Source organism: Pituophis catenifer, unplaced genomic scaffold (assembly GCF_029215685.1).
Source record: "Pituophis catenifer annectens isolate HBS135680 unplaced genomic scaffold, rPitCat1.0.hap2 SCAF_1, whole genome shotgun sequence".
Classification (NCBI taxonomy): domain Eukaryota; kingdom Metazoa; phylum Chordata; class Lepidosauria; order Squamata; family Colubridae; genus Pituophis; species Pituophis catenifer.
This window is the reverse complement of record NW_027256881.1, coordinates 247,466,820-247,477,388: the sequence shown is the minus strand read 5'-3', so window position 1 is coordinate 247,477,388 and position 10,569 is coordinate 247,466,820. Positions and strand designations below refer to the sequence as shown.

Below are 10,569 nucleotides of genomic sequence, written 5' to 3'. Positions count from 1 at the left end.
CAGGATTATCCAATCCACATCCCCCCCAGGGGTCATGTGGGGTGCAGCTTCCGATGGCCCCATCCTCCTGGTATGCCACGCCAGTTGACTTTGAGTGATTATCAGAGCTCTTCCCAGCTGCAGAGAGACGCTGAGGAAAACTTTCTTCATTTACTCCACCAGCTCACTTCCACCCTCAAGACATCCAGACAGCTCCCCCCTCCCCCCCGTTACAATGGCAGCCGAGTAAGCAAGCAATAAAAGGCGAAGGCTGACAATGCCTTCTTCTGAGGTCCTGACAATTCTGTAAGGATGGAACTCAGACAGAATTAGCCCTTTGGGTGAGCAGATAAATATAGGAAAAATGTTCTCCCTGATGAACAGATTAGAGCTATATAGGGTGTTAAAAAATAACAATCAGCATCATGAATGTGATTGGACATTTTGGAATATTTCATCATTGCCCATGCTGTCATCTTATGTACCAACTGTATCTTCCAGAAGTTCTTCAGTGACTGCCCCATGTATAATATATTATAATAAATCAAATGAGAGGTGACTAGTGTCATGAATGAGTATGAGCCAGGCTTCATGGTCAGGGAAAGTTGTGACTCATAATACACATGATATAATTGTGCAAAAACCCTCTTAATCACAGCATTGGAGAAAGAAATAAAGTTGCTTAAAACTGTCTAATTGAGAGGAAGCTACTTGAGCAGGAGACACAGTGTGGCTTCTTTTAGAGCAGGGATGTCAAACTGGTGGCCTGTGGGCTGGATGTGGCACATGCAGGCTACTCCCACCCCAGCCCCGCAAATGAGAAAAACATCACGAAACGTCATGTAACGGCAACATGATGCAGCGAGTTTGACACCCATATTTTAGAGGGATAGAAACCCCTGTTTACTCAGTTGCCCAGAACAAATTCTTACATCTGATTGCAGAGTAATAATTATTGATTCCAACAGAATCTTGCAGATCACAAAGACAACACCACCCTTGCTTGCCCAAAGACTGTGTCTGGTACCAAACCTGAAACCTGTATAGGCAGATTTCCAAAAGAGGAATTTTCTATTCTTCCTTCTTGGAGACTTTCAGTAATGAAGGCTAGGTCTGCCTTCTCATCTATTATTAACTTATGGATGAGGAAAGATCTTATTTTAGAAAGATATGTCATTTCAGAGCAGCAACCAGAACTCAGGGTTTCAGGGAGCTGGAATTCTGGTTTCACATGTGAGAACAGAGAACCAGAAAAAGGGATTTCACGAAGATACCAAAATTGCCTTTCCTAAGTATGATCTGCTCTCAGTCTTTTGCCATATCTCCCTAGACCCTTCTCCTACCAGCCAGTATTTCCTTCCTCTCTTGGTAAATTCCAAACTAACTAACATAGGAACTTTCAACAGAGCCAGTCCTTTGGGCTTATTTAGCCCTTCAACCACCCTCTCTAGTAGGTGTAGTAGTAGATAGTCTATCACCCCTTTAGTGATAGACTATCACTAAACTATGTCCATACCTAATTCCCCAGTGAGAGATAGAGAGGTCTTAACAAAACTGGGATATCTGAAGCTCAGTTCTGTCTCTCACTCAAAAAATGACCCAGGCTGCCTGACAAAATCTAGACCCAGGGACTTCTTGGAACACCAGGGCAGGAAGCAACTCCTAAGACATCAACAGTGAGGAAATCCAGCAACTACACCATCTCAGGTCACATTCTCATTCTAAAGCGATAGTAAAAAAGACTAAGCTCTTAAGAACCACACTCCTCCAAGTTATTCTAGTTGGCACACTAGGAGTTCTAACAAGTATATTTCATATTAATTCCTATCCACACCTTCATAGGAACAAGGGAAAGAGATCAAGAATCTTAGCACATATTTGAAGGCACCTTAAAATCAGGTTGAAGCACCTTGAATTCCATGGAAGAAATATGACATATAAAGTCATATAAAGTCAATAAATAGATTCAGCTGTAAACTGTTAACACAAAGTAAATTATAATGATATAGAAACCTTAGGAATGATGGCAGAATGAATTGCCTACCTTAAAAGTAAAAACTTAAGGAGTTTGAGATCTTTAATTTAAGGACGAAATTGGCAAAAAGACAAACAATTTCAACTTTCTATAAATCATGGTACTGAGGGAATAATTTAAATTATTGAATTACATGATGTAATGATGGGCATTGATATGAAATTTAATAATATAAACATTTTTCATTCATTCATTCATTCATTCATTCATTCATTCATTCATTCATTCCCAATTTTGGAAATATTTTTATCAACCACCTAAAATTGCTCATTAGTGACTGATTAATTTCAAACCAGTGAATATGTTGTTTGCTTTCAATGAACTATTTAACCTACCCAATCCTGGAAATACAGTAATCTAATTGGTTACTGAAAAAGACATTGCTTGGGAAAGCCGAGCAGGGTTGAATTGCAACTTTCAGTTTTATGGAAGGTTTCTGTTCTGATTACAAAGAGGAAACAGCTAATTAAAGATCCAGTTGTGGTTGGAGCTACTGTACTAGGAAATTGCTAATTAAAGGGCCAGTGGATGGGGAGAAGCCTCAGTGATATTTTGCTAATCAAAACATTAACAGCACTATAATTGTGTATAAAATGGGGGGGGGGGGCAGACCAGATATTTTGAAGCTTTTTAAAAGGGGGAAAAAGATTAAGATAAAACACTGATGGGATTTTTTAAAATCACTGAATGAATTAATGCCAATTCCAGAGAAAATGGTTAATATGGAAGAAAAAGAAATGATTAAGAAAAGTTAATTCTACATAATAATCTAGGATTCAGGAAGTCCAAAGTATAGAAAAAAATAGGTAACTATACTATCTCTGATGCATAGCTACAGCAAAATTAGAAAGGGTTTTTCCTATAGATGTTGACAGTAAACTAAGATTATGTAATAACAATGGCACATGTCCAGTGATATCATGATGCAAAACTACCCTTATAGGCATTTGCCCCAATATCTGACAGAAATACATAAGACACAATTTTAGTGTTAGACTTTATGACACACACATTTTTTTTTTAATTTACCTTCCATGCAGATATTCACTTTATGGAGCAATTGAGTGGGATTGTAGAAGAAGGTGTGGCAGAGAGATTGGCACTTTCTATGCCCCACTGGCCTCAAACTAGGAGCAAAGACTGTGAAGAGGATGATATTAATCTGTTTTATTTGAACAGAAGATGAACAAATATTCTTTCCCCCTTTCTTTTCTCTTCCATTGGCTTCACAGGATGGAAATACCCTGCATCCCTAACTGTAACCCTAACTCTAATCCTTTGCTAGGGTGGTGTATAAGACATACCGGAAGGCTGTCAATTGGTTCTGTTTGAACATAAGGCTCTGGAGTCTCCTTCCAGAAGATCTAAGAAGTGCATCCAGGGGTGGGCTTCAAAATTTTTAGCAAGGGGTTCTCTGCCTGGTTGCTCGGTGGTTGTGGCCATGGTCGGCCTCCTGCACCATGATGGGGGGGCATTTTTGCCCTCCCTGGGCTCCAGAGGCTTTCCTCGAGCCTCCAGGAGGGCAAAAATGACTTCCCCAGGCCCTGGAGGCCCTCTGGAGGCCAGAAACGGGCACATTTCTGGCCTTCCCAATCTTCCAGTAGGCCTGTTTTTCACCCTTCTCGAGCCTCCACGTGCACCCTGCACTTACCTGCATCCAAAACAGGCCACGTGGGGACACCTGGGAGGGACAGGGTGGGGTGGGCAGGGCCAGCCAGGAGTGGGATTTGGGGGTTCTCCGAACTGCACAGAATCTTAGCTAGAGGTTCTCTAGCAGTCCACCCATGAGTGCATCCATTTAAAATACAGAGGAAAGATTAGTTCCTCTTGGGAAGGTTAATTGTTGGGGAAGATATTAGCACTAGCAGATTGTTAAATAACAACTGGCATTAAGGAATGCCAAAAATAGAAGCATGCTAAAGGGGTACCTTGTTTTCAAATCATTCTCAAATATTTAGATAATACTAACTTAATACTTATGGTGTGACTGCTTGCTGTAATTGAGAAAAGTTTTTCTTCTCTTCAGTATTGTTTGCTTGAGTTGTCTACATCCACACTGTAAATGGCGATGTCTGGCCCACAGAGATTTTTTGTCTAAAAACCAATTTATTGTTCTGTCATAAATCATGATAACCTTATCAACATGTCACAGGAATTATATGTCTCTGTCTATTGGTATCTGGTATTTCTGCATTTGTTGTATTTTGGTTTGGTTTCCTTTATTTTACTTTTAAAATAATTTATATGTGGCTTTCTCCTCAGCAGCTCAAAATAATTCCTACAAATTTACATGCCTCCCCTTGTGTTTTCATATTTACAAATGTTTATACTTCTCCATTTTGGGCCCATTCCAGTCCCTCCTATTGTATTTTGTCCCCTATAGCCTTCTCTTCAACAAGCCTCGCCTCTGATACAAATGTCCATCAGTGTTACTTTCAGCAGCATTAGTGTCTGTTATCTCAGCCACTTGCTGGTTGAGGGAATCTCTGATGCATTATGAAACTATAATAAGAGAAAGGGAGAAAAAAAAGAGACTGCTGAATTGAGAGAAAAAAGGGCCAGGATAAATAAAACAATCAAGACATTCTCGTCCCCAGGCTCACATTTTGCTTTCAATATTCAATTATTTTTTTGAGGGGGGCATGATTTTTTTTTTTAAAAAAAGGGTGAATATAAGATATCTCAACCAAAAATAGAGGAAAAGTTACATGTAATGTATATAGATAATGAAAACAGTCTGGAAGAGATTCTAAACTGTCTCAGGGGCTGCCCTTTGTGAAAATCTGATCGTAACTATGTTTCTTTGGCGTTTACCTTAAAAACATATTGCTCAAGAACATCTTTAATTGTTTCCATCTAAATATATTAATATGCAGCAAGAATTGTTTTTAAACATAGTTGAGTTGACTATTGCAACATTTTATTTTTTTTAAATGGATCAACCTGGTATTAATGGATTGTTGTTTTGTGTGGTTGGCTGAGTAGAGTTTGGGTTTTTTTTTCTCTCTGCTACAGAAGAACTTTTTGTATTATATACTTCGGGAAATATTTTCTTTTTCAGACAGAATGACATAATATGTTATTTGATAAAAAGACCTAGATCCACACCTGCCCAATTATGGGGCTTTTTGTAATCTTTGTCTTATTATATGCAGTTTGGGTTTATATATATATATATATATAATCAGGAAAACGAGTTTTCCTCTGGGTGTGTTATTTTTACTGTAAGACTGATAAGCCAACCAGAGCAGAATGACATAAATGCCAACCTTACAAACACAATTTAATTTCAAAATTGCAAACTCTACTGATGTTCTTCCAATCTATCTGTCAAAATGGCAACAGAAATCATAGAACACTTACGTAAACATTTTTTTCAGGTCAACTTTTCCTTTTCAACAAGACTACAATGGATATGTGGAAGACTAATCATACAAATATGAAACTCGAATCATGACCAAGATTTATTATTGTTCTTTTAAAGTTAGAGAGACATTCATCTAAATGTGATAAATCCATGGGTAATTTCCCCACCCGCTAAAAGCTGTCTGTGTAGAATGCCCAATGGCAAATCATAGTTATTGATAGACACCTTGTGATTCCCATTCAGTTATGCAAAATGTAGATTGGTTGGCTGTGAGGCAGAGATTTCTTCAAGGCAGTCATAAAAATCAAGATGATGGGTGATCATCTGCATGATCAAAGCTTACCCATTTTTAGTATGTCCCATGTGCACATAAAGAAGTGAGCTTTTAATTGCACCCCCCCATTGTATTTTGTTTTATCCTACCTCCAGACACTCCTTCTGTGAGGTAAAATATAAACCACTTTTACTAATCTTTCAATTTTATTTTAAAGCCCTCAAAGCACTAGACTTTTTAAAAATTCCAAACCAAATATTTAAATGGCAAAAAACTTTGGCTAGTCCTATGTTAAGTTTCTTTTCAGGATTCCCATCTTACATTAGAATCCAGGACTTCATGGACTGTATGACTAGTTCACTTAAAGCTAGTTTTGAGATTAGTAACTTTCTGGTGCCCCCTAACCAATCACATCTCTGGTGTCTTGTGAATAGTCTTGAAAAGATATGCCAGATATCTGAGGAAAAAATTATCTCTGCAAGAACTGAGAATTCTGAAGTTTTTTCCAGATGTTCTGGCAACTAGATTTATTGTTCAGATAATCTTTCTGCCAACAAAGAGCTGTCTCTGCAAAACTGCAGTTCTTCTCTTCATTATTCTGCATACACATGCACTTTTCTCTCTCCATATCTCCATAGGATTTGTAGAAGAAGAAGATGTAGTTGAGCTGGCTGTTGTGTGATTTCAGGTTGTTTCTTTTGGCTTGAGAATCACTAACCAAAGTTTGTTTTTTTTTTACAATGTTTGGGGATGGACAAAATCAGAGGAATCTTCCATACAGTTCTAAAGAAAACCTTTCTCCGTCCTAATGAGCTAGCTTGTTTATGAATTAATTTAAAATGCTTTAAAGAACAAACCTTAACTGAAAGAATGTTATCCTGTTAATGTTGAGAATTTTTATTTCAGGGTATGATTGGAGGGTATCTAGATAGTGTTCTGAACAATTCTTTTACAACCAAATAGTGGATCTGCAGCTGCCAATGGTCAGAGAAGTAGATTATCTAAACCATTCCATTCAAGTCCCAACTTCAGACCTAATATGGAGATGGCATTGGGTGCACTTGTGGATGATCTCTGACAAAACCTCACATGATTGCTTGATTTCTCAGCAAACCTTGAGACCATCAATCACAATTTCTTTTCAGAACATATCTGAGGAGTACGGATGGCGGAGGCCATTTTTCAGAGATCCTTTTCTTTTCTAAACGGGCAGTCCAATGCACAGGTGATTGGAGGCTATTCAGGTTTGGATTGGGAAGAATATGTTGAATCTATTCTTTGCAAGATGGACTGGCTCTGGGTTTGTCAGGCAATCGATTCTAGAAAGGTTTCAATTTCATTCTGGATGGGGTTGCACTTCCTTACACAGTATTGGCTTACAACTTGAGGATCTTCCTGTATTCAGAATTCCTATTCAAGGGGGAGACGGGAGCAGTGGTCAAGAAACCCTTTGTACATCTCCAAGATAACCTTTGTATGAAATCATGACTCCTTCTGAAGCATAAGGTTTTACTCATAGTCACTCATGCCTATGTGCTCTCCCAATAGGGCTTTTGCAACATATTCTACCTGAGATTGCCTTTGAAGAACATTCGGAAGCTGCAGCTAGTTCAAAATCCAGCAGGTTGACAGGCATGCCTCGATATGCTCATATAAAACCACAGCTTCAAAATCTGCTCTGGTTATCAGCTGATTCCCAGTTACAATCCAAGGTGCTGGTTGACACCCTTTAAAACTTTTTATGATTCATGGCCTGGATATCTGCAGGGCTCCCTTTACTCAGTAATATTTGTCTGCTAAGTAAAAACAAGTAGAACGATTCTCTGTGGCTTTGTTCACAAATAGCCATCAGCAAGGACCATGAAAGCACATCTTTTAAATCACTGCTTCCTCCTTTGAGATTGCATTCCTCTGGATCTGTTCACTTTAAGAAAATCTAATGGCTTGGAATAGTATGATTGATCCCTCTAATAATAAAGGGTGCTCTACTTTTGGTCATGGTTCTGAACTGAGTGAGTTATAAATATATGTAAAAACAAAGTAAACCAATCAGCAAATAATTTTTTCTCTGTCTGTTGCCTTACTGGTTGTTATCACCATTTGTCTCTTTTCAGCTCCTTTGTTGTTGTTGTTAGTTGCGAAGTCATGTCCGACCCATCGCGACTCAATGGACAACATTCCTCCAGGCCTTCCTGTCCTCTAACATCCTCTGGAGTCCATTTAAGCTCACGCCTACTGCTTCAGTGACTCCATCCAGCCACCTCGTTCTCTGTCATCCCCTTCTTCTTTTGCCCTCAATCTTTCCCAGCATTAGGCTCTTCTCCAGTGAGTCCTTCCTTCTCATTAGGTGGCCAAAGTATTTGAGTTTCATCTTCAGGATCTGGCCTTCTAAAGAGCAGTCAGGTTTGATCTCCTCTAGGACTGACCGGTTTGATCGCCTTGTAGTTCAAGGGACTTGCAGGAGTCTTCTCCAGCACCATAGTTCAAAGGCCTCGATTCTTTGTTGCTCATCCTTTCTTATGGTTCAACTTTCACATCCATACATTGCAACTGGGAAAACCATAGCCTTGACTATGCACACTTTTGTTGGCAGGGTGATGTCTCTGCTTTTTAGTATGCTGTCTAGATTTCTAGATACATCCACAGCTGAGAGTCCTTTCAGCTTTGGCCCAGTTGCTTCACTCTTTCTGGCATTACTAGTACTAGCCCTCTGTTCTTCCCCAGTAGCATATTGGACACCTTCCGATCTGATGGGCTTATCTTCCAGTGTCATATCTTTTTTCCTTTTGGTACTGTCCATGGGGTTTTCATGGCAAAGATACTGGAATGGGTTGCCCTTTCCTTCTCCAGTGGATCACGTTTTGTCAGAACTCTCTGCTATGACCTGTCCGTCTTGGGTGGTCCTGCATGGCATAGCTCATAGCTTCATTGAGCTGCACCCCCTTCGCCACAACAAGGCAGTAATCCATGAAGGGGGCTCCTTTGTTAGGAGCTGGCCTTTTTTGCTGTTTTGATAAGTTATTTGGAGGAGAAATTAAGTGATGTCTTGGTCACTGAAAGCAATGGGAGCAGTTCTCTACTTTCAGAGGGGCTCAATAGCAATGAATTTTAGCATCATGCTCTATCTTTTTATGTTAACCAAATGGGAATTAAAGCACTGCAATTCTGGGTTGAGTAGGTCAAAACAAAGACCATGTTGTCATTTAAGAGCAATAGTTCCAGTTCTTTATGCTAGGAATGCATTCCTTTGGTCCTCTGGAAATTTGTATACTATATGTGAATGTCCCTCCCATTGGCTGGCTTTTATCTCACATCCTATGAATGTATATAAATAAAATTGTACATATTGCATATCTATATAAAATATAATAATGAGCTGCAGTGGTGCAGTGGTTAGAGTGCAGTACTGGAGGCTACTTGATCACCGGCTGCCAGCAGTTTGACAGATCGAATCTCACCAGGCTCAAGGTTGACTCAGCCTTCCATCCTTCCAAGGTGGGTAAAATGAGGACCCAGATTGTTGGGGCCAATATGCTGACTCTGTAAACCACTTAGAGAGGGCTGTAAAGCACTGTGAAGTGGTATATAAGTCTAAGTGCTATTGCTATTACTGTTGCTACGTCATGGGCTGACCTAACTTTGTTTAAACTTCTTATTCAAGGAGTATCCAAGGTTAAAGAACATCATCCTTTTCACATTCTTTTTTTAAATTTTTTTTTTTAAATTTGGAACGCTTCACGAATTTGCGTGTCATCCTTGTGCAGGGGCCATGCTAATCTTCTCTGTATCATTCCAATTTTAATATATGTGCTGCCGAAGCGAGCATGATCCCTTTCACATTCTAAACAGAAAATAGTGAGTAGAATTTTATTTTCCCAACAATCCTTAAATTTGAGGTGGTACAATCTATGGAATGTTTCAAAGTAGAATTATAAAAAGTAAGGGGTATTTATAATCTTTGATGACTTGAGATACAGCTGAGATTAAAATTCAGAATATACCTGCTAAGGGAATCTGTGCTATTTCCTATTGGAATAGACTAAGTTGTATGGGATAGCACTCCCTCTGGCATTTCCTTTCACGAAACTGTTTTATTTTTATATGACTATGTAATAGAGCAAGTTACAGTTTTACATTATAATTAATTCATTACATGACCTCAAAATCCCTTTGCTATACATAAAGAATAACTAGTGCAGTTGTGAGTAGCACGCTACATGAAAAGAATTAAGCCGTTATATCACTATTCCCACTATTTGTAGCTTTGTGTAATTGTGTATTAAAAAAGGCTTAAAAGCAATTACTTATAAAATACAAGGTGACATGAAGCCAAGATTCTTTAAGAAATCAGGGAGGAGGAGGAGGAGGAAGAGGAGAAGGAGGAAAAGGAAGGAGGAAGGAAGGAAAGAAGGGAGGGAGGGAGGTAGGGAGGTAGGTAGGGATTGATTTCCTGAAAGCTCTGCTTTCATTTTCCTCCCTTCAAAATTATATTTAACAACCACTGAGGACCTAAACACAAAAGAAAAAGAAATGGTTTGTGACGGTCAGAGCATGATCATGAATAATGAAATGAAGTGCTGACAGAAATGAGATATTGGCTAATAATATAGCCCTACATGGCATAGGGCCAGGCTACCTCTGGAACTGGCATTGCTCCATTACATCAGCTTGTCCCACTTATTCAGGCAGGAAAAGTATGCTACAGACCCCATCAGTCAAATAATTTTGACTGGTGGGATCTAGGAAGAGGCCTTCTTTGCCATTGCCTTACATTGTGAAACACCCTGCCCTTAGAGGTGAGGAAAGCCGCCAATCTCTTGGCCTTCTGCAAAGGGGTCAAAATAGTTGTGCAGCCTAGCGTGGGGGACACAGAGACCCACACAAACCTGGTACTGGCTGGCTTCATGAGAACCC

General features: G+C 39.3%; 1 non-coding gene across 1 annotated transcript; it reads right to left on the bottom strand.

The window, feature by feature from the left end:
- Window positions 1-9,374: 9,374 nt before the first annotated feature.
- LOC139309198 (U6 spliceosomal RNA) lies at window positions 9,375-9,481 on the bottom strand. Its single transcript, XR_011599845.1, has one exon. It is a non-coding gene; the product is annotated as a U6 spliceosomal RNA (small nuclear RNA).
- Window positions 9,482-10,569: the final 1,088 nt, after the last annotated feature.